Genomic DNA, 24,391 nt, shown 5'->3' on the forward strand with positions numbered 1-24,391 from the left:
ATAGGTTGTTCTTGCCTAGGATCTAGATTTTACTGTGCTTCACTGGAATGCCCTTGTTGCTCAAGTATTCTCAGATTTGGTGAACTCAGTTCACCCTAGTTTTATCTTCCATGATTTTGTGGGATTTGAATATGTGCCTGCTTTCTTCTCCACAGGCTTAATTGTCTGAAAAGTAAGCACTGTAGAGATCCTGTCCTTTGACACTTGTTTTTAGCACTAATCCTGGAGGTCTTGATCAAGACCTATTTCTATTCTTATAAAACTATGGTTCTGGCTGGGCACAGTGGCTCACACCTGTAATCTCAGCACTTTGGGAGGCCGAGGTGGGATGATCACTTGAGGCCAAGGGTTCGAGACCAGCCTGGGCAGCATAGGGAGATCCCATCTCTACAGAAAATTTAAAAATTAGCCAGGTGTGGTGGTGTGCATCTGTAGTCCCAGCTACTCTGGAGGCTGAGGTGGGAGGATGGCTTGAGCCCATGAGGTTGAGGCTGCAGTGAGTCATGATCATGCCACTGTGCTCTAGCCTGGGTGAAAGAGAGAGACTCTGTCTCAAGAAAACAAAAACAAAAATATATCATTCTCCATGACTATTGAAATTATTTACCATTTAAAAAACTCAATAAAGTGACACTATGGTAAGGGGTTGGGTTTTCTGATGCTTTATTTAAAATTTAATTTAAATTTTTTTTAATTTTTAGAGACATGGTCTCACTTTGTTGCCCTGTCTGGCCTCAAATTCCTAGGCTAAAGCGATCCTCCTGTCTCAGCCTCCCAAAGTGCTAGGATTACAAGTGTGAGCCACCATGCCCACCAATGCTTTATTCTTCAACATTTTTCCAACCCTTCATCTTAGTACCCACAGAGAGGTGAAATACTTCCTCCATGGAGCACTGAGATGAAACTACATCCATGACTATTCATATTCCTTTTCAAATATTTATGTGTGGCTAAATATTTAGCAGTGCCTAGCTCATCACATCAACTACAAGATCTTTAAAAGAAGACTTTTTTTTTAAAAAAGAGACGTCATTCGTTTTAAATTAAAATTAAGACAATAAATATTGTACATATAAATTCAAGCCATAATTGCTTCATTTTCCATGAACCAATCTTGCTAAGCACCATTTAAAAATTATTTACTTGTTATACCCCAGGGAATCAAAATTTATAGATATTACATCAGGTTCTCTTGCTGTTACCAGTGTTGACAAAGAATGGGTAAAGGCCCCAGTTTTTCCTATCACTCCATTTTTTCTGTTTATATGGAAACTAATAAACTGAATGGCTATTGATCTGGGAATATACTTAGTCTCCTGGAGCCTTATCTTTCTCATTCGTAAAATAGGGTGATTGATATAACTCAGAAGTCGGCAAACTATGGCCTGCAGGCCATATGTGGACAGCTACCCGATTTTTTAAGGCCTGCAAGCTAAGGATGGCTTTTTACATTTTTTAATGGTTGAAAAAAATGTAAAATAACAATAATATTTTGTGATACATATAAATTTTATAAAATAAAATTTTACTATTCATAAAGTTTTATTGGCACATAGCCACTCTCATTCATGTATGTATTATCTCTGGATGTTTTTGCACTGAAACAACAGAAGTGAGTGGGTGTGACAGAAACTTTATGGACTGCAAAATCAAAATTATTTACTATCTGGACATTTACAGAAAGCTTGCCAACCCCTGGAATAACCTACCTCTGGGTGTTGGAATGGAAGTATCTAAAGTGTTCTTAAAATAGGAAGTGCTATTGAAGTCCATTACCCAGAGAAACTGTTTAACGAACAATTTTCAGTCTAAACTAAATCTCTGAAAAGACTCATTTAAGCAGCAAATGTAGTTTCAATTTCATAATTGTAATTTTTCTGGCTGACTGGGTAAATGGCCATGTTCATGGTGGGGATGATTTTCTGGTGTTTGGTTTACAGTGGACATTGATTCACCACTCTGGCTAATGTTGGACATTTATCTGCTGTTGAACATTAGGTATACTTTCTCAGAACACATTTATCCTTTTCTTGTTTCATAGCTACCTCCTTCTTTAAACGTAATATCTTATATACCTTATATTTGATGATTAGAAAATTAGCACACCAATTGCATCAGGCATGCTCTTGCAGTCATATCTAGTTTTTCTGCAGCATCTCACTTCCCTCCGAACACTGATAGCACTTGGTTTGTACCTCTTTTATAGTACTTAGCACATTGTGCTATGGGTTGTAGTTATTTCTGTCCATTCCTCATATTATCTATCAGATATAAGTTCTAGCCAAGGTCATATGGTTTTTTGTATCTCCTAAGGTGCCCAGCACAGTGTTCTAGGAACATGAAGATACTTTAAATATTTAGCAAATGAATGAATGATTAAACTGTTAGGAATATTCAGAATCTCAACATCTAGGCAAAATAGATGCTCAGAAAAAAAAAAGACAAGCATTTAGGAAACAGAAAATACAGGAAAACAGAGATTCAAGCAAGACAGAACCAAAAAAACAGGACAGACAGCAAACACGAGGTGTCAGTGACTTAGGGACTTCAAAATCAAGATAATTCTTGCCTCAATATAGAAAAGCTCATGCTTCTTCCCAGATATCCACAGTGGGAACCTGCAACTCATGTTTGGGAGCTATGAAGTGTGTAACTTGGCAGGAGTGAAAAATATGGAGCCAAGTATCCACTGGACACTTCAGGCGGGTGCATGGGACATGTAGGAATTATTTTTCAGTGAGGCAAAAGTAGGTTTAAGAATGGCAGATCAGGCCAGGCGCAGTGGCTCACGCCTATGATCCCAGCACTTTGGGAGGCTGAGGTGGGTGGATCACGAGGTCAGGAGTTCGAGATCAACCTGACCAACATGGTGAAACCCCATCTCTACTAAAAATACAAAAATTAGCCAGGTGTGGTGGCACGTGCCTGTAATCCCAGCTACTCAGGAGGCTGAGGCAGGAAAATTGCTTGAACCCAGGAAGTGGAGGTTGCAGTGAGCTGAGATCTCGCCACTGCACTCCAGCCTGGGTAACAGAGTGAGACTCTGTCTCAAAAAAAAAAAAAAAAAAAAAAAAAAAAAAAAAAGGAATGGCAGAGCAGTTGAGTTTCTTTTTTATTTAGTTGCAGTTTGAAAAAGGTTTTAGGTACATGACACCTAGTGAAGTGAAGCTTTTTAAAGTACTTACTCTACTTTGAGCGAACAAAACCAAAAACCATTGGTTTATCAATTGTTAAGTTTGCATCTTCAGAAATCACAGAATCTCCATTTGAAGCAGATTTCAAAATTGTGCAGATAGTCTTCCAGTTCTGAAATCCCTTTTAAAACATCTTTACAAGTTTCTGTCCAATCTCTGCTTGAGATCTTTCAGGTCCAGAGAATGCACTATTTTCCAAAGCAGCCAAATAGCATTTGGCACAATTGCACTTTTTTCAAGATTGTCCCTTCTATCTAGCTGACACTGGGCTTCCTGAGACTCCCACGTGTTGGACCTAGTTCTTTTCCTCGAGATCCATGCAGCAAGTTTAATCTGTCTTCCACTGTGAGACATTCAAATAGGTGGAGACAGCTACTCTGTCCCAGCACCCTTCTATTTCGGCTTCACAAGCTCTAGTTCTTTTTATCTGGATGTCATTACATTCCCAGTCTTCATAGCATCCTGCCTTATCCCCTTTAAACATACCTTCATTGTCTACATCCCTCTATTCAATTCAATTCATGATGCTGCATTCTGATGTGGCCTGATTTTGCTGTCTTATCTATCATTGAACTTAGCATAGCAAGTAATCCCTTTATTTGTGGCACTGTCTCTCTCTTTTTCTAAATGAATCAAGTTAGGTTAGCTATAGCTACTTGCATGTTAAAATGTCCTGACATTCTGAAAAATTTGTCATTTGGTGGACTAACAGCTAAACTATTCCAATTTATTAAAAAATCCATCTGGTGTATTGTCAAGACGTGGTACCTTCCAGAACTTTGCAGGTCAGTGCACATACTTAGTTGTGTGAGATGTCAACCACACACTGGGAATAACATTCTGCCTTTGGAATAGCAAAGACACTTTGCACGTTCCCAGGCAGGGCTGAGCCTAAGCGTTTCTGAATTCTGAAATTATCAACTTTGTTTTCTGATATTTCACTGAAAGGGCTGTTATTTTTAAAACAAGTTCTCTTGAAGTGAGACTTCGTCTCTACAAAAGACAAACAAAAAAACAATAAAAATAAAAAGAGTTCTGTTGAAAGCTCCAGTCAACTCTTGTCCATGTCTTAAAGTCTTAGTTTTGTCTAGCTCCTCCCTCATGGCCATGTGGTGGACGCTTCCCTATTCCCAGGGCTCCTATGTAAGTGGCTAAATGACCTTGTTCCCTGCAATGATGACTTTGTCCCAACAGAGGTGGATAGTGTCATATTTACATTGGGTGAAGTGGAATCTTTTAAAAACCAAGTAATAAAAAAGCCATTTTTCTTATGAAAAATTCTAAACCTATGCAAAAGTAAACAGAACAATACAACAATGAACTTGATGCACCTATCACCCAGCTTCAATAATTATCAATTCCTTGCTCATTTTGATGTGCTGATACCCCTACCCACTTCCCAATCCTTGCCCTATATTATTTTGAAGCAAATCCTAGAATCCTATTGTTTCGAAGGTGAGATCCTTTCTTTCATTTTTTTTTTTAAAGACAGAGTCTTGCTCTGTCACCCAAGCTGGAGTTCATTGGTGCCACCACAGCTCACTGCAGCCTTGACCTCCTGGGCTCACGTGATCCTTTCACCTCAGTCTTCCAAGTAGCTGGGACTACAGGCACATTCAACCGTGCCTGGCTAATTTTTGCTTTTTTTTTTTTTTTTTTTTTTGAGACGGAGTCTCGCTCTGTCGCCCAGGCTGGAGTGCAGTGGCGCGATCTCGGCTCACTGCAAGCTCCGCCTCCCGGGTTCACGCCATTCTCCTGCCTCAGCCTCCCGAGTAGCTGGGACTACAGGCGCCCGCCACTACGCCCGGCTAATTTTTTGTATTTTTAGTAGAGACGGGGTTTCACCGTGTTAGCCAGGATGGTCTCGATCTCCTGACCTCGTGATCCGCCCGCCTCGGCCTCCCAAAGTGCTGGGATTACAGGCGTGAGCCACCGCGCCCGGCCAATTTTTGCTTTTTTATAGAGATGGGATTTCACCATGTTGCCCAGGCTGGTCTCGAACTCCTGGACTCAAATGATCATCCCACCTCGTCCTCCCAAAGTGCTGGGATTACAGGCTTAAGCCACCTCACCCAGCCTGAGATCCTTTTAGTTGGTGCATAATTGCTTCTCTGTCTATCTGACCTGCCTTTGCAGACAGGATGTTTTTCTTCCCCATTTTGTATTTGTTTGCTTGACCATTTGGGTTGCAGACAGGGCTGGTATGGGAAGATGTCTAATTCCTTTCTTTGAGCAGATATAATAATGCTTCCACCCTAGACCAACAGCGGGGGTGGCAATTTAGCATTGGCATTGCCTTTAAAGCATTGCCTGTAAAGCACTGTCTTTCACATCTTTCTCACATCATGAGGGGCCTCCAAGGCTTCCCTCCAGAGTAGAGCTCCTATTGGACACAATGGGCCATTCTTCCTCTGAAATGGAGCATTCAGTTCTCTTTCCCTTCAAAGCCACGAATGTCTGTGTTAGAAGATGTTCCTATATCAGTGGTTTTCAACTTGGAGTCCCTCAACAACCAGCATTTCTCATCAGTCAGAAAAAGGGTCTGGGAAATGCTTCCAGTATTTCTAAGCATATGCATTCCCCCTTAATATGGCACAGGCTAGCTAAGTATAATATTACATTTCTGAGGCTGGGTGCAGTGGCTCACACCTGTAATCCCAGCACTTTGGGAGGCCACGGCAGGTGGATCACCTGAGGTCAGGAGTTCAAGGCCAGCCTGGCCAACATGGTGAAACCCCGTCTCTACTAAAATACAAAAATTAGCCGAGTGTGCACCTGTGGTCTCAGCTACTCAGGAGGCTGAGGCAGGAAAATCGCTTGAACCTGGGAGGCAGAGGTTGCAGCGAGCTGAGATTGTGCCACCACACTCCAGCCTGAGCAACAATGTGAGACTCCATCTCAAAAAAAACAACAAAAAAAATTACATTTCTGGGCTTTTGCCTGAATTATTATCAGTTTGGTGAGATAAACTCCTGCTGATCAGGAGTCCTAATGGGTAGCTGCAGATATCTTTGATGAACAAAAATAGGGACCTTTTTCTTCCATTTCTTCACAAAAGGAGAAAAATAATTAAACAAATCCTGTTTGGTGACAAGGTTGTCCCCTGTAATAGCATTTGAATTCTTGGCTTCTGTCTGGCCTGACTTTAACCCCTGTAAAGAATTGAAATAAAATCCTTCTTACTAATTCCCTAATCCTTCTCTTATGCTGCATTAAATCAACTTTTCAATGTGTATTGTCATGCAATTTTGTTATCATTTGCATTTAAATGTAGTGAATAAAGAACTCCCTGCTGAACCCCTTGTGGAATGTTTAAGTCCAACATCCCAGTTTGCCCAGTAAATCATATGGCTATGAATATTCATTAAAAAGGCCTGAACAACTTCTCCATGTGGAATTTGCCCTTCGCACTGCACTTGCTTTGTTAAGATTGGTTCTTTGTGGTTTCATCTGTGGTCGTACTGAGCTCTCACAGTGGATGGAAGGAATGGTGGGGAGGTGGGTAAGGACAGTCTCCCGAGTGGGGGCTCCCCATGGCTACTGAGATGTTTTAGTGCCATTTTTTTGGGGGGGGGTGGTTGTTCCTCTTCACTTGTCCCTTCCCCCAACTCAATAGAACCCACAGTAATTTACACACACACATTTCTTTTACATGCAAATTGACTTATTTCAGGCTATTGCGATCAAACATTTTTTGTTTGTTTAAAGAAATTGAGAAATGACATGTTTCTGCAGCCTTGAAAAGTTTGGGAGGGAGAAAAGAGGAATAAGATATGATGTTGTTTGGCCGGGTGCAGTGGCTCATGCCTGTAATCCTAGCACTTTGGGAGGCCGAGGCAGGTGGATCACCTGAGGTCAGGAGTACGAGACCAGCCTAGCCAACATGGTGAAACCCCGTCTCTACTGAAAATACAAAAATTAGCTGGACGTGATGGCAGGCATCTGTAATCCCAGCTATTCAGGAGGCTGAGGCAGGACAATTGCTTGAACCTGGGAGGCGGAGTTTGCAGTGAGCCGAGATCACGTCTTTGCACTCCACCCTGGGTGACAAGAGCAAAACTCCATCTCGGAAAAAAAAAAAAAAGATATGATGTTGTTTATGCATGACATGATGTCTTATTGCACGACAGCAGCTTTGGGGTAAAGTCCAATCTGTAGAGATTAAAGGAATAGGAAAGAGGAAAGAAAACCCAACTTGTCAATTAGGTGATGCTCAGCTTCTTTTCCCCTCCCTTTTTGAATTATCCCCAGAGGGAACCTGTCCAAAGACCTTCGTGGGAAATTACAGACACTTGTCCTGCCTTGAGGGAGTGGAGGGGGGAGCAGCAGTGGCCTGACATCCTGAAAATTTTTTTTGGCCTGTGTTGTGAGTAACTCTGAGCATCCCCTGCAATAAATAATCACTATAAACTAATATGTGAACTAATATTTATTGAGCATGTCAACAAAAAATAATCAAATGGGTCAGAATCTAGTTTAAAGAGAGTTTATTCAAGAGCAGCGTTTGAGGAGAACCACCTGGGAAGCACAGATTTCAAAAAATGGAAGTCAGTATTCTGAAGTGTAGAAGTTTGAAATCATTTATACAGACAAATTTTAGGGAAGCCTAACAAAATTTCAACATCTTTCTATGTAAGTCTTAATGCATAGTTACAACAATCTGATTAGTCAAGATGGTCTTATTATTTTAGGAAAGATAATATTTAACTTTCCACACTGAAGATGTAACAGTCGTAGGGTCTTTGGCACCATCTGAGTCTGAGTTAGGTTCAGGACAATAAAGGAGGCAGTTAATCTATAACAAAGATCAGTGATTTGAAGGAAAGGAGGTCTGATCTCTGGTCTCTCCTAGTCATTTAAGAACAAGAACAATGAAGAAGAGAGTCAGCCTATAATCTAAGAAACAGAAGTTGCAAACATGCTATGTGACCCAGTCTCTAGGGCTTGACTACCCTCTTAGCATATTTTTTTTTTATTATACTTTAAGTTCTAGGGTACATGCGCACAACGTGCAGGTTTGTTACATATGTATACATGTGCCATGTTGGTGTGCTGCACCCATTAACTCGTCATTTACATTAGGTATATCTCCTAATGCTATCCTTCCCCCTTCCCCCAACCCCATGACAGGCCCCCATGTCATGTGTGATGTTCCCCATCCTGTGTCCAAGTGTTCTCATTGTTCAGTTCCCACCTACGAGTGAGAACAGGTGGTGTTTGGTTTTCTGTCCTTGCAATAGTTTGCTCAGAATGATAGTTTCCAGCTTCTTCCATGTCCCTACAAAGGACATGAACTCATCCTTTTTTATGGCTGCACAATATTCCATGGTGTACATGTGCCACATTTTCTTAATCCAGTCTATCATTGATGGACGTTTGGGTTGGTTCTAAGTCTTTGCTATTGTGAATAGTGCCACAATAAACATACTTGTGCATGTGTCTTTATAGCAGCATAATTTATATTCCTTTGGGTATATACCCAGTAATGGGATGGCTGGGTCAAATGGTATTTCTGGTTCTAGATCCTTCAGGAATCGCCACACTGTCTTCCACAATGGTTGAACTAGTTTACAGTCCCACCAACAGTGTAAAAGTGTTCCTATTTGTCCACATCCTCTCCAGCACCTGTTGTTTCCTGACTTTTTAATGATCGCCATTCTAACTGGTGTGAGATGGTATCTCATTGTGGTTTTGATTTGCATTTCTCTGATGGCCAGTGATGATGAGCATTTTTTCATGTGTCTGTTGACTGCATAAATGTCTTCTTTTGCGAAGTTCTGTTCATATCCTTTGCCCACTTTTTGACGGGGTTGTTTGATTTTTTCTTGTAAATTTGTTTTAAGTTCTTTGTAGATTCTGGATATTAGCCCTTTGTCAGATGGGTGGATTGTAAAAATTTTTTCCCGTTCTGTAGGTTGCCTGTTCACTCTGATGGCAGTTTCTTTTGCTGTGCAGAAGCTCTTGAGTTTAATTAGATCCCATTTGTCAATTTTGGCTTTTGTTGCCATTGCTTTTCATGTTTTAGTCATTAAGTCCTTGCCCATGCCTATGTCCTGAATGGTATTGCCTAGGTTTTCTTCTAGGGTTTTTGTGGTTTTAGGTCTAATGTTTAAGTCTTTAGTCCATCTTGAATTAATTTTTGTATAAGGTGTAAGGAAGGGATCCAGTTTCAGCTTTCTACATATGGCTAGCCAGTTTTTCCAGCACCATTTATTAAATAGGGAATCCTTTCCCCATTTCTTGTTTTTGTCAGGTTTGTCAAAGATCAGATGATTGTAGATGTGTGGTATTATTTCTGAGGGCTCTGTTCTGTTCCATTGGTCTATATCTCTGTTTTGGTAACAGTACCATGTTGTTTCGGTTACTGTAACCTTGTAGTACAGTTTGAAGTCAGGTAGCATGATGCCTCCAGCTCTGTTCTTTTGGCTTAGGATTGTCTTGGCAATGTGGGCTCTTTTTTGCTTCCATATGAGCTTTAAAGTAGTTTTTTCCAATTCTGTGAAGAAAGTCATTGGTAGCTTGATGGGGATGGCATTGAATCTATAAATTACCTTGGGCAGTATGGCCATTTTCACGATATTGATTCTTCCTATCCATAAGCATGGAAAGTTCTTCCATTTGTTTCTGTCCTCTTTTATTTCGTTGAGCAGTGGTTTGTAGTTCTCCATGAAGAGGTCCTTCACGTCCCTTGTAAGTTGGATTCCTAGGTATTTTATTCTCTTTTTATTCTCTTTGAAGCAATTGTGAATGGGAGTTCACTCATGATTTGGATCTTTGTCTATTATTGGTGTATATGAATGCTTGTGATTTTTGCACATGGATTTTGTATCCTGAGACTTTGCTGAAGTTGCTTATCAGCTTAAGGAGATTTTGGGCTGAGACGATGGGGTTTTCTAAATATACAATCATGTCATCTGCAAACAGGGACAATTTGACTTCCTCTTTTCCTAATTGAATACCTTTTATTTCTTTCTCCTCCCTGATTGCCCTGGCCAGAGCTTCCAACACTATGTTGAATAGGAGTGGTGAGAGTGGGCACCCTTTCTTGTGCCAGTTTTCAAAGGGAATGCTTCCAGTTTTTGTCCATTCAGTATGATATTGGCTGTATGTTTGTCATAAATAGCTCTTATTATTTTGAGATATGCCCTGTCAATACCTAGTTTATTGAGAGTTTTTAGCATGAAGGGCTGTTGAATTTTGTCGAAGGCCTTTTCTGTATCTATTGAGATAATCATGTGGTTTTTGTCTTTGGTTCTGTTTATATGATGGATTACATTTATTGATTTGCGTATGTTGAGCCAGCCTTGCATCCCAGGGATGAAGCCAACTTGATCATGGTGGATAAGCTTTTTGATGTGCTGCTGGATTTGGTTTGCCAGTATTTTATTGAGGATTTTTGCATCAATGTTCATCAGGGATATTGGTCTAAAATTCTCTTTTTTTATTGTGTCTCTGCCAGGCTTTGGTATCAGGATGATGCTGGCCTCATAAAATGAGTTAGGGAGGATTCCCTCTTTTTCTGTTGATTGGAATAGTTTCAGAAGGAATGGTACCAGCTCCTCTTTGTACCTCTGGTAGAATTCAGATGTGAATCCTTCTGATCCTGGACTGTTTTGGTTGGTAGGCTATTAATTATTGCCTCAGTTTCAGAGCCTGTTATTGGTCTATTCAAGGATTCAACTTCTTCCTGGTTTAGTTTTGGGAGGGTGTATATGTCTAGGAATTTATCCATTTCTTCTAGATTTTCTAGTTTATTTGCGTAGAGGTGTTTATAATATTCTCCGATGGTAGTTTGTATTTCCGTGGGATTGGTGGTGATATTCCCTTTATCATTTTTTATTGCGTCTATTTGATTCTTCTCTCTTTTCTTCTTTATTAGTCTTGCTAGTGGTCTATCAATTTTGTTGATCTTTTCAAAAAACCAGCTCCTGGATTCATTGATTTTTTGAAGGTTTTTTTGTGTCTCTATCTCCTTCAGTTCTGCTCTGATCTTAGTTATTTCTTGCCTTCTGCTAGCTTTTGAATGTGTTTGCTCTTGCTCCTCTAGTAGTTTTAATTGTGATCTTAGGTTGTCAATTTTAGATCTTTCCTGCTTTCTCTTGTGGGCATTTAGTGTTATAAATTTCCCTCTACACACTGCTTTGAATGTGTCCCAGAGATTCTGGTATGTTGTGTCTTTGTTCTCATTGGTTTCAAAGAACATCTTTATTTCTGCCTTCATTTTATTACGTACCCAGTAGTCATTCAGGAACAGGTTGTTCAGTTTCCATGTAGTTGAGCAGTTTTGAGTGAGTTTCTTAATCCTGAGTTCTAGTTTGATTGCACTGTGGTCTGAGAGACAGTTTGTTATAATTTCTGTTCTTTTACTTTTGCTGAGGAGTGCTTTACTTCCAACTATGTGGTCAATTTTGGAATACGTGTGATGTGGTGCTGAGAAGAATGTATATTCTGTTGATTTGGGGTGGAGAGTTCTGTAGATGTCTATTAGGTCCCCTTGGTGCAGAGCTGAGTTCAATTCCTGGATATTCTTGTTAACTTCCTGTCTCGTTGATCTGTCTAATGTTGACAGTGGGATGTTAAAATCTCCTGTTATTATTGTGTGGGAGTCTAAGTCTTTTTATAGGTCTCTAAGGACTTGCTTTATGAATCTGGGTGCTCCTGTATTGGGTGCATATATATTTAGGATAGTTAGCTTTTCTTGTTGAATTGATCCCTTTACCATTATGTACTGGCCTTCTTTGTCTCTTTTGATCTTTGTTGGTTTAAAGTTTGTTTTATCAGAGACTAGGATTGCAACCCCTGCTTTTTTTTGTTTTCCATTTGCTTGGTAGATCTTCCTCCGTCCCTTTATTTTGAGCCTATGTGTGTCTCTGCACTTGAGATGGGTCTCCTGAATACGGCACACTGATAGGTCTTGACTCTTTATCCAATTTGCCAGTCTGTGTCTTTTAATTGGAGCATTTAGCTCATTTACATTTAAGATTAATGTTTTTATGTGTGAATCTGATCCTGTCATTATGATGTTAGCTGGTTATTTTGCTTGTTAGTTGATGCAGTTTCTTCCTAGCATCTATGGTCTTTACTATTTGGCATATTTTTGCAGTGGCTGGTACCAGTTGTTCCTTTCCATGTTTAGTGCTTCCTTCAGGAGCTCTTGTAGGGCAGGCCTGGTGGTGACAAAATCTCTCAGCATTTGCTTGTCTGTAAAGGATTTTATTTCTCTTTCACTTATGAAGCTTAGTTTGGCTGGATATGAAATTCTGGGTTGAAAATTCTTTTCTTTAAAAATGTTGAATATTGGCCCCCACTCTCTTCTGGCTTGTAGAGTTTCTGCCGAGAGATCCACTGTTAGTCTGATAGGCTTCCCTTTGTGGGTAACCCAACCTTTCTCTCTGGCTGCCCTTAACATTTTTTCCTTCATTTCAACTTTGTTGAATTTGACAATTATGTGTCTTGGGGTTGCTTTTCTCGAGGAGTCTTTGTGGCGTTCTTTGTATTTCCTGAATTTGAATGTTGGCCTGCCTTGCTGGGTTGGGGAAGTTCTCCTGGATAATATCCTGCAGAGTGTTTTCCAACTTGGTTCCATTCTCCCCATCACTTTTAGGCACACCAGTCAGACATAGATTTGGTCTTTTCACATAGTCCTATATTTCTTGGAGGCTTTGTTCGTTTCTTTTTACTCTTTTTTCTCTAAAGTTCTTTTCTCGCTTCATTTCATTCATTTAATCTTCAATCACTGATACCCGTTAGGTAACTTGTGTCAAGCTGATACCAGTGGGATAGGAGAGGTCCCCAAACACCAGCAGAACCTCGACCCTGGCTGGTGTCCAGGATCTTGACACTGTCCTGAGAAGGAATTCAAGGACGGGTTGGAAAACAGTGAAAGTATGGAGATTTATTGCAAAGTAAAAAGTACACACTCAAGAAAAGGGAGTGCAGACATATTTTCCATTCTCCTGCCACCACCCTTGTCTCAAAGCCCCACAGCAAGTGTTTGGTGGGCAGAAATGTAGACCCATGTGCTTTGACTCTGGAGGTCACAGTTTTGACTACTGCAGGATGCTGCCTTACTCATTTGTTGAGTGTGAAGGTGTTAGCAGTGGAATGCATCCGAGTCACATGACACCAAACTATGTTAGTGGCAGCAAATCCATATGGGTCTGCAGCAACCTCAATTCTTGCCTCCTCAGAAGAACTCGACTGAGGGGCATAAGGCAGAGTAACAGACTGAGACAAGTTTTAGAGCAGGAGAAAGTTTGTTTAAAATCTTTAGAGCAGGAGTGAAAGGAAGTAAAGTACACTTGGAAGAGGGCCAAGGGGGTGACTTGAGAGATCAAATGTGCAGTTTGACCTTTTGACTTGGGGTTTTATATGTTGGCATGCTCCCAGGGTCTTGCATTCCTTCTCTTTGATTTTGGGGCAGGCTGTCCGTATGTGCAGTGGCCTGACTAGCATTTGGGAGGGGAGCATGTGCAGTGTGCTTACTGGAGTTATATGCATGCTAACTTGAGGCGTTCTTCCCTTACCAGTCAAATGTCCCAAGGAGGTCATATACCAGTTAAACTCCACCATTTTGCCTCTTAGTGCACATGCTTGAGCCCACTCGCCCAACTCCTGAGATCTTATTGGGAAGCTGCTGATCACCACCTTTAGGTGTTTTCTGTCTACTGGGAGACTGCCTTTCCCTGGTGCTGGCTGCAACCAATTATTATTTTAGAGAGACAGTTAACAACCGCCTGACCATCACCTGATGGTTGCCTGACATTCCTGGTAGGGCAGGGGAGACCTCTCCTGCCCTGCTCATGCCTAACTACCTACTATAATAAAGGAACCCTCAGCATTGTGTTAGGGGCTGTGACAACTCAGAGACAGAAGATAGCCTCCTCTGGCACTTACGTCTACCAAGTAAGCTAGTGCCAGGGTTTGTTTGCAGAAAGGCTGGCACTGCTCTGGGGATCTTGCTCAAGGCTTCCAAGTGTGGTAGGGCCAGAGGACTCTACAGGCCACCAAAGAGACCCATGGACAAAGCCAGAGGACAGTGAGAGGAGCAAAAGGAAGGGGTCAACAGCAAACTAGGAGTCACTGCTGGGAAATAGGAGAAGTCTGGGACCAAATCTAGAAGGGTCCTGGGTGATGAGGATGAACATTGCGAAGAAGCCACACTCACCTTTACGCTAAAGGTACAGGATCAGAATAGACAGATACAAATATGAAATTCCCCCCTTCTTTTACATTGCAGTTGGCAGAAATGTCTACAGATTATTATTCAATAACCTCCCCTCTCCCAATACACTGTAAAAAGTGTAACACCTGCTTTATTGGACTGTTGTAAGAATTAAACGAAATACTGTGACCATATGGTAAGGCACCTCCTTGGACCTCTTGACTCTTACCTTGGGTCCCAGTGCTTCATTTCACCCCCTGCAAAATCATGGCTCCAGTCCCTACATACTGACAAGTGATGTAAATTTCAGTAAACATTTTACAAAGAGATGGCAGATGTTATAGTGTACATCACCCACCATTTCCAAATATCCCACTCAACTCTAGGGAGAGGAAATTTTGTTCTTTTCTTATTGGAAGCAGGTTTATCTCTCTTCCTCCTGAAACTCCTCTTGGCCATGTCCTTCCTACAAAATGCCCTGGCTTCCCCTGCCCCCTACTTAGCTTCCTTGACCCAACTCTATCACATTTTCTACCACTCTAAATCCCTTGATGTGGCTGCAAATCAAGGGATTTAGAGTGGTAGAAAAGGTGATAGAGGCTGGCCTGCCCTGCTCAGCAAGCAAAATCCACCACTGCTAGTTAAACTCTGGTCAGATGTAGTTCTGCAAGCATGCCCCTGCATATATATGTAAGGTTATAGCCTATCCTTTCACATATGGAGTTTTTAGCACATTGTCTAGTCCAGAGTAAGTGATGGATAAATGGGAGCAATATTATCAGTTGTTGCCAGTGTCTTTCCCATGATATCTTTCCTGGGCCAGTATGCAGTCGCCCCTGAATACCTGGTTGCCCATGGTAGTGAAGGGCTGGGAGAATGGCTGAAAGGCAAAGAAGGGTGGGTAACTACCATCCGGGGATATTGTGGGCTGGCTGGATCTCTGAGAGGCCTGCAGACATGTGGACATTGTCAATGAGCATCCAGAAATCACTAGAGGAGCAGCCTCCTGCCAAGGACAGTTTGCTCCTCTCTCTTTTGTAACCACTGGTGGCTTCACTGTCAGTGAGAATGGAGTGACTTGCGAAGACATCTGCCTGTTCCTGCTGGGCAGAGGACCTCATTGAGATGTGAGCCCCTGGTGGGTTCTGCAGTGGAAGGCTAGAGGAGGCTATGCCCCTAATCTCGCTGTAGAAGAGGCAACTTTAGCCACTGCTGGAAGGATCTGGGGCTGACAGTCAGGTGGCTCTCATCCTGTATGAGTGCTGGCAAAAGAACCATGGTTTTCGGCCAGATTTTTGCTCCTGTCCTACCCCATTGTCTTTTCTCACCCTCACAAAGCCTTTCACTGAAAATAATGGAGACTTAGGGTAGAGAGAGGCTCTACAGAATAGAAAATAATCAAATTTGCAGTTGGAAAAGAAGTCATTAATTTGCTTATTGGATACTTTCGATGACAAGGTGCTCATTTCCAGACTGTTTCACTGTTGGGCAGCTTCATTTATTAGAAAGCTCTTCTGTCATGAATAAAATCTGTGCTCTTACAACTTAGTGTTTGTCTTAGCACTATCTTCTGAAACTCTTGACTAGGCTCTGCTTTGTTTTGCTTTATTATCACCCCCATTCCCTGACACCTAGACAGAATCTTGAACATCTTTGATACCCAAATGCATAATAATACAATTTGTAGCATCACCAGCCAGCAAGTAGAGGCACTGTCCATCCTGTTACCAGTTGAAAATTTGTGGGTAACATGTTAATAAGTTATTAGTGGGCATCTCAAACATAGCTCACTTGCTATGCTTCTCAACAACCTCTATCTCTTTTCCCTTCATAGCACTATCATCCTCTGACTTATTTTAGGTGATTCATTTATTTGTTTATTGTCCATCTCTTCTCTGAGAATATAAAGTCCATGAGAGCATAAGCTGTCCCAGTTTGTGTTGTCCTGAACTGTATCCCATTTAGAGAACAATGTTGAATCTGGGAAGCACTCAGTTAATGTTTTTTGAATAAATCAAGAGCCAAGGCCCTGCGCAGTGGCTCACGCATGTAATTCCAGCACTTTGGAAGGCCGAGGCGGGAGGATCACCTGAGGTCAGGAGTTCGAGACCAGCCTGGCCAACATGGTGAAACTCCGTCTTTACCAAAAATACAAAAATTAGCCAGGCGTGGTGGTGTGTGCCTATAATCCCAGCTACTCGGGAGGCTGAGGCAGGCGAATCGCTTGAACCCGGGAGGCAGAGGTTGCAGTGAGCCAGGATCACGCCACTGCACTCCAGCCAGGGTGACAGAGTGAGACTCCATCTCTAAATAAATAAATAGCCAAATTAAGATAGTGAAGTTTCCAGATTCTGTCAGTATTCACTCAAGCACTCCAGAGAACGGCAAGCTGTTTTTTTTTTTTTTTTTAAGCCAATTGTGTAGCAGCCATGGTCCTTGAGTGAGGGGACTTAGGATTTACTCCAAAGTTCATCCCAAGTTTGCACTCATCATCTGGGTGACCTTGAAGCTGGGCGTTTAACCATTCTGAGACTTAGCATCCTCATCTGTAAAATGGGATTGGCACCATCTGCCCTATTTAACTCACAGGGTTGTCCTGAGTTTGAAATATGACTGTATAAGAGAAAGAATTTTGTAAGCTGGAAAACTATAATATATAAACATGAGTTATGATGATGATGACAACTGAAGTTATATAATCTTGATAAAGTGAAAGTATATTTAGTCTGAGAAGGAATTTATCTTCCATTCGAGGTAAATTAATTCCTGGAGCAGCTAAGGATCATATGATCTCCAGAGATGCTCTCTGTGAGTTTGCTCACCGACACCACCACCATTTGAGTGCCTGCTATGTTAAGACAGTCATAGAGAACAAAACAGAATCCTTGCCCTTATGTGTTTATAGTCTAGAAGAGGCAGAAAAACAATCAACTAAATAAATAAGGAAATGATGTAGTATGTTAGGGTTACAAGTATCAGGAATTAAAAAAGAAATAAAATGGATAGAGGAGTAGTGAGTATGGGGTTGGGGGATTGCAATTGCAAAAGGTGATTGGGGGAATTACATTGAGGTGACTCCTGAGCAAGGACTTGAAGGAGATGAAGGATTTAGCCATATGAAGAATGCTTCTGGGAAAGCATTCCCAGCAAAGGGAATAGCAGTTGCAAAGTCCTGAAGCTGAGCGCTTCCCTCACATGTCCAAGAAGCCAACAAGGCTAGTATGTTTGGAGTGGAGGAAGAGAGAGGGGGTGGTAGATGGGATTAGAGACATAGTGGATGCCCAGGTTGTGTAGGGCCTTATGTAACATTGTGAGGACTTGGGCTTTTACTCCAATGGAGAAAGGGAGCCATTTGAAGGTCTTGAAGAAAAGTGTTACATGATTTGTCTTTCATTATATTTGTTCTGGCTGCACTGATGAGAACCATAGGGGTTGAGAATAACAACAGGGGAACTAGTTAGGAAGTTACTGCGTGTAATCTATAGGAGAGGTGATGGTGGTTTGAACCAGGGAGGTAGAGGTTAAAAGTGATAGGGTATCAGATATATTTTGTAGGTGGATTTGCTGTTGAATTGGCTTTGGTGAGAGAGAAAAAGGAATTAAGAATGAGCCAAGGCTTTTGGCCTGAACCCTTGGAAGAATGGAGTTTCCATTTATTGGTGTGGGGTATCTGTGGGAAGAGCAGGTTTGGGAGGAAATGTCAGGAGCTCGGTCTTGGACATGTTGCTTCTGAAAGGATGATTAGACATTCAAGTCGAGATGTTGAGTAAGCATAGTTCAGCCTGAGCCAAAAATAAAAATATATAAATAAGTAAATAAAGTCAGGAGGCATCAGCATAGAGTTGGTATTTAAAGCCATAGGACTGGCTGAGAATACCAAGGGAGTGAATGCATTAGAGAAGAGGTCAATGACTGAATCATGGGGCACTGCCATGTTTGCGGATTGGGGAGATGGGGAAGAGGCAGCAATGCTAACAGTGAAAGAGCAGCCAGGGAGACAGAGGAAAATCAGGAGACAGTGATGCCCTGGAAGTCAAATGCCATCAGTGTTTAGGGGGCACGATCAATCATGTCAGACATTTCTGAGAGGACAAGTAAGGTGAGCACGGAGAAGTGATTGTTGGAGTGAACTGAAGTGGAAGCCCACTTTGAAGGCTTTGACACGAGCAGATTTGCTGGAATGAAAGGGGCAGAAGCTGGACTGGAGTGAGTGTCAGAAAGTAAAAGGAGTGTAATGGAGAGCACCTATTTAAACATTCTTTTGAGGAGTATTTTTCTAAAGAGGAGCAGAGACAGGGTATGGCTGGAAGATATAGGTCAAGAAAAGGTCTTTGTTTTTTGCTTATTTTTTTTTAAGATGAGAGAAATAACAGCATGCTTTTATGAAGATGGGAATCATCCAAAAGATATGGAAGAACGGATGGGGCAAGGCTGAGAAGGGAGAAATCTCGAAAGAATGTCCAAGCACATTAGAGTAGGTTATAGGTATTGGGTCAAGCCAAAATGGAGGAGTTGGCCTTGCCTAGAAGCACCAACAATTCATTTACATGTAGAAGAGTAGAGAATACAGAGTTACAGACAGGTAGGTGGATAGAAGTGGTGGGAACATGGAGAAATTCCCTTCTGAGAGCTTCTGTTTCTTGAGTGAAATAGGGAGAAAGGTCATCCTTGCAGAGTGAGGATGAGGATGGGAGGAAGCAATGGGATTTGAAGAGAGAAGAAGCATGCAAAAGAAGCAGAGACAGAGCCTAAGTGATGTGGTGTAGAGGCATTTCTCCAAGGCCTTTGGCATTAGTTCCAGTGAGGGAACTCTTCTATGCTCATTGATGCTGCAAAATACCAGGTGGCCCTATCCCTCCTTCAAAACTTCTTGGTCAGGTTTGTGTTAATTTTTAGGCATAAGTTTTGCCTGAAACTTGTGTTAATTTTTAGGCATAAGTTTTGCCTGAAACTCATGTGCATCACCCCAAATGATTTCAGGCTGTGGAGGCTATCAGAACTGTCATGATGTTTTCAGAAATTGACTTCATAGAAAGAAAAAAATAGGTTTTGCTCTGACCCAAGCTGACCTTCAAAATGTTCCAAATGCATGCAGCATCACGTGGTTGAATTTCACCATCACATCATTAGTTAGGGAGTCCGTTCTGGCCTGAAAGAGGAATTACTTGTTTCTTTCATTTTAGACAAATGTGCTATCCTTTACATTTCTCCCCAGCAAAAACTACTTTGGTTTATCTCACCAGGCATCCGAAGCATGAGTTATTTTGTGTTTTTTCAATTGTAAGTGCTCTCTTAAATCACTACCTTGTAAACAGCAGCCAAGAGTCTTCAATTTGGGTTTTAAGTATAATTTGTATAACTACCATCAGAATCAAGCAGCCAACAAGTATATGTGAGACAATTATGATGTACTCTCCTAGAAATCATAATGTGTGGTGATAGCATACCCGGTGTTAAACAAAGTGCTGATGAAGACAAGATGGGATGCCTTCTCAGGCTCAGCTCTGTTATAATAAGGAAACTGAGGACTGAGGGCATGGAGACAAGATTAGGGTGTGAAGGTAACTTTGACTGTTGACATTTCCTCACTGTAAGCACTAAGTGAGCACTTAATTCATTAAGATCTGTGTATCTCATTCTCCAAGGCTGACTGGTACCATGGGCATTTTTGAGTAGCCGTTTTAACATTGATGTTCATGTGGCTCACTCTATTCAGTAATTTCTGATTTGTAAACACACAGAGAAAACAGCAATGTTCCCCACCTTCCCGTACCACTGCTGCCCACAGTAGTGTAGTTAATGCCCTGTGTAGTTAATGCCTTCCAAACCCCTGGCACCACAGAAACAATGTTCTATATGGTGATGAGCTTCTATTGCACTATCCTGTAAAAGCTTTGGTGCATGGGTCCTTTTAGATAGTTAAGAGTTTACTTTAAGGACAAAGAGAGAACTAACGTATTTTCTTTATTTCCTTCCTTCTTTCCTTCCTTCCTTCCCTCCCTCCCTCCCTTCTTTCTTTCTTTCTTTCTTTCCCTTTCTTTCTCTCTCTTTCTTTCTTTTCTTTTCTTTCTTTCTTTCTTTCTTCTTTCTTTCTTTCTTTCTTTCTTTCTTTCTTTCTTTCTTTCTTTCTTTCTTTCTTTCGACAGGGTCTTGCTCTGTGGCATGATCTCAGCTCACTGCAGTCTCAACCTCCAGGGCTCAAGCAATCCTCCCACCTCAGCCTCCCAAGTAGCTGGGACTACAGGCATGTGCCCCCATGCCCTGCTAATCTAACCTCTTTAATACCTACTTTGCACAAGGTGCTTTTGCCTGTTTTGTCCCATTTAATTCTCAAAACAGCCCTGTCAGTTGGTTTTATCCTCACATTTATAAGATGAGAAGACCTAGGTGGCGAGAGGTTATGTAATTTGACTGAGATAAGGCAACTACAGAATAGTAAAGCTTGGATTCAAATTCAATTCTTGGTGTGTGACAAAACAAATAAAAATATTTTTGAAAGAGAATATAATTTTTAATTTCCATGCTTCCTCCTGGAGGATGGATCCCAAGGGAATGTGTTCTTTGCTCAACAGAGATGACAAGTGTGAGAAGGTAAACTAGAGACTCTATATCACTCAGCAGAATAATAAGGGGGATATAGAGATTCAGGAAGAATGTTAGCTGGCGACCTGCAGTGCTGGAGGGGTGACACTGTGAGAGGGTGAAGGGATGGCCAGCTGGCAGGCGAGATGCCTGATGAAGATTTAGGGAAGAGCAAAGTGCTGTGCTCTGCATAAGGCTGACGCTCTCCTCCATTCCCTAACTCCCTCCTGAAATCACCAGCGAAACCCTTTCTTTTCCTTGTGCTCCATGACGTGTGTTTGCTTTGAGGGTAATGGAATCACGTTGGTATACTTACTCAAGGTTGGCTGGCAAGAACAAAGGCTGCCCACAAGGGTCTGGTGAGGATCTTCAAAGCCCATTCTTTTTCAAGAACTCATGAATATTTACTGAGTTATTTTTGTGTGCCAGGCATTGTTCTAGGGCACCAGAAATACATCGATAAACAAGAATGAAGTCTCTGCCTTTATGTAGTTTATAGTTGGGGGAGACTGACAATAAGAAAACAAAGAAATGCTATGAAGAAAGATATAATGGAGAATTATTTTAAAAGTGTTGGAGTAGAATGTCCTTAAATAACTTTGACAGGAGTCTTCTTTATTAAAGACAGATAATTGAACTGAGGACTAGTGGTTGCAAACATTTAACAGTTTTTTACTGATTAATTACAAGGTGCAACATCGAATTCTAGATATTGTAGCAGGTGAACTGAACATAGGTCCTCAAGGACCATATGGTTAATAAGGGAGATGTGACAAGTTTATTAGTAATTTTAGAAGTGATGAGTTACCTACAATGCCATGAACCTTCCAATGCATTTGGCAGAGGTGTTTTTCTTTAGGACCCTGAAATTGGCCCAGAGTGAAAAGAAAGCCCTAGAAGGGCCCCATTCTGCCCCCAGTTTGCTACATCCCTGCTTGCTTAAGGTTTCACCTTTTATTCCCCAAATAAATGTGTGCGCCTCCGTATTCCTCAGTTTACCAGGCTGTCTTCCTGCTCATGGCTCATCTTTTTTCTGGTAGTCCTCACTAAGGTAGGAGAGCATAATGGTTAGGTCCACGGTTTCTCAGCTCGGTCACTTGTAGCTGGACCACTTTGGGTAAGTTACTGATCCTGGGCTGTAGTTTCTTTATCTATTAAACTGCAGATATCATTGTACCTGCTTTGTGAGTTTCCTGTGAAGATCAAATGAATTAATTTATATAATTAGAAGAGTGCCTGGCACATAGCAAATTTCAAGTTAGAGTTAGCTATTATTAACATTATTCTGGTGTTCTCTAAGGGTTCGTTATTACTATTTGGACTGACCTCACTCACTAGTACCTTAAGACCACCCGACTGAGAATCTACCTCCTGACTCCCAATCAAACAGGAAGGCCACCAGTGTTGAGTCTTCGGCACTTCAGATTTGGGATTACAAAAAAGAGATTTACCTCTACGTGAGACATATGAAAACACCAATGAAGTGGTATTTGAGATGGACCCTGGAGATGGGGAGGATGCAAACATTTGGTGGGGAAGAGGAGGGGAAAGCCATTTTATCAGAGAGAATACCATGAGCAAAAGGACAGAAGCTGGGCATTTGGGGCCAGCACTGAAATGTTGTTTGGCTTGATTTGTCTCAACATTGAACGCACCAGGTTAAGACCAAGAGATAGATGTGGAAACATAGTAGGTTAGTTGACAAATTGTGGAGGCATGTGAATGTTAAGGTTATTGGTGTTAGACCTTGTAGGCAAATTGAAAACTATTGTGGATTTTTAAGGATCCAGATTTGTTCTCTGCTATAAAGTAGGTGTGTGGGTGTAAGAGCTGTTTACCTCAATGTTAAATGGCCCAAAACTACTGTAATTTTCTGAATTCTTCAATTATTTTTTTCTTACTAGTCTTATCTATCCATTAGGTGCTCTACAGGGATTGGGCAATGAATTAATTATATATTCCAAATCAAGGGTCATTAATATTTTCTCAATAAGAATAGGCAAAAAAAAAAAAAAACAAAACACAGGGATTTTCCATCACAGAAATATAAACTAAGAGCTGTAGATGAAATTTCAAAATAACATTTAATTCATGAATATAACTACTTACACAGATTTAGAATTATACTCTATATATTATTAATTTATAAATATAAACTAATACATTATTTATATATTATATTATTATTGCTTTTCTTCATGCACATTTTATCAAACAATTTCTTCAAACTAATCACAGGCATTTTCAACATCAATGTCTCTGTTGTCATTAAACTGAATTTTTGAATCATCAAAACATTTTTTAATAGTTTTCCAGAGCACAACATCTTCGCATTTAACTAAGTTGTTTGATATAAATTACTTCTTGCATCTCTGTATAATAAAATTTTATCATTACTCTAAGTGTCCTAACTATGTGTCCATTTGTATAATGTAAGAACAGTTTTGATTTTTTTCATTTATCCTATAACTAGCGATCCATGAGCTCCACAGCATAACTATATATTATACTGCTTTTGTAATTGTTAAATAATTTTTTATTTTGTGCAAAATGTTGACACAAGAATGTCAAGTGAAAAAGGTGAATACATAACTATAGAAAGATAGTATGACCTCAACTATGAAAAAATAATATCTAAACCAATTATTTTGCTTTTTAAAAGTGATCTTTTTAAAAATTCATATATAATGACCAGCCCTTGCTATTGTGAGGTTATTTCTCCAAAAATAATTATTATGTTTGTGTTAAATTTCTTTGCTTTTGCTTTTTATCAGTTTCATAAGATGTTTTCTATAAACACTCAAACTTAGCATAGATAGCATTTGTTTTAGGTGAATATAACTTCCCCCAAATGGTACATTGCTATTCAAAATAAGGTAATTGAAAGGGCACCTCAAGATATTGGAAACTTTGTAAAGATTTATACATGAGATAACTCTGTCTTTCCTGAGGGATTTTTTTTTGTGGGGGACACCTTATCCTATATTTGGATATATATGGCTTTCTAAATCTCTCAAAGCTATCTTATGATACCTTTGTTCACAGATCTTCCATGACTTTTAATCTTCTCGAAGTGGATATAATTTTTGCTTAAAAGATAGTCCTTCAGGTAACAAAATATATTTAAATACTATGCTGTAGTAGAGTTAAACAAACAAAAACAAACACAAAAAATTTTTAAGTCCCCTAGCGCAGTCCTCCCAAGTAGCGTCCGGTCTCAGTTTTTATGTCTCTTCTCTGGAGCTTCCCTGACATTGTGGCCCAGTTCCCTTCTATGCTGTCAGCATCCAGGCCTCATCCCCTCGGACCCTCATCAGTGACTCATAGGCACCGACTTGCCTGTCTGTCTTTCTAAATAGGCACGTTGCATCCTGAGGACAGGCACTGTGTCTTGGTCTGAGAGAGGAACGATCAAATAAGAGTCACATTTCCTCATATGACAGAGAATCAT

At 40.8% G+C, this 24,391-nt stretch overlaps 1 protein-coding gene across 1 annotated transcript in view; it reads left to right on the forward strand.

Annotated features, from left to right (window-relative positions):
• Positions 1–24,391, forward strand: part of NMNAT2 (nicotinamide nucleotide adenylyltransferase 2) — a 180,972-nt gene that overhangs the window by 13,114 nt on the left and 143,467 nt on the right. The gene's annotated exons all lie outside the window — the stretch shown is intronic.

Source organism: Pan troglodytes, chromosome 1 (assembly GCF_028858775.2).
Source record: "Pan troglodytes isolate AG18354 chromosome 1, NHGRI_mPanTro3-v2.0_pri, whole genome shotgun sequence".
Classification (NCBI taxonomy): domain Eukaryota; kingdom Metazoa; phylum Chordata; class Mammalia; order Primates; family Hominidae; genus Pan; species Pan troglodytes.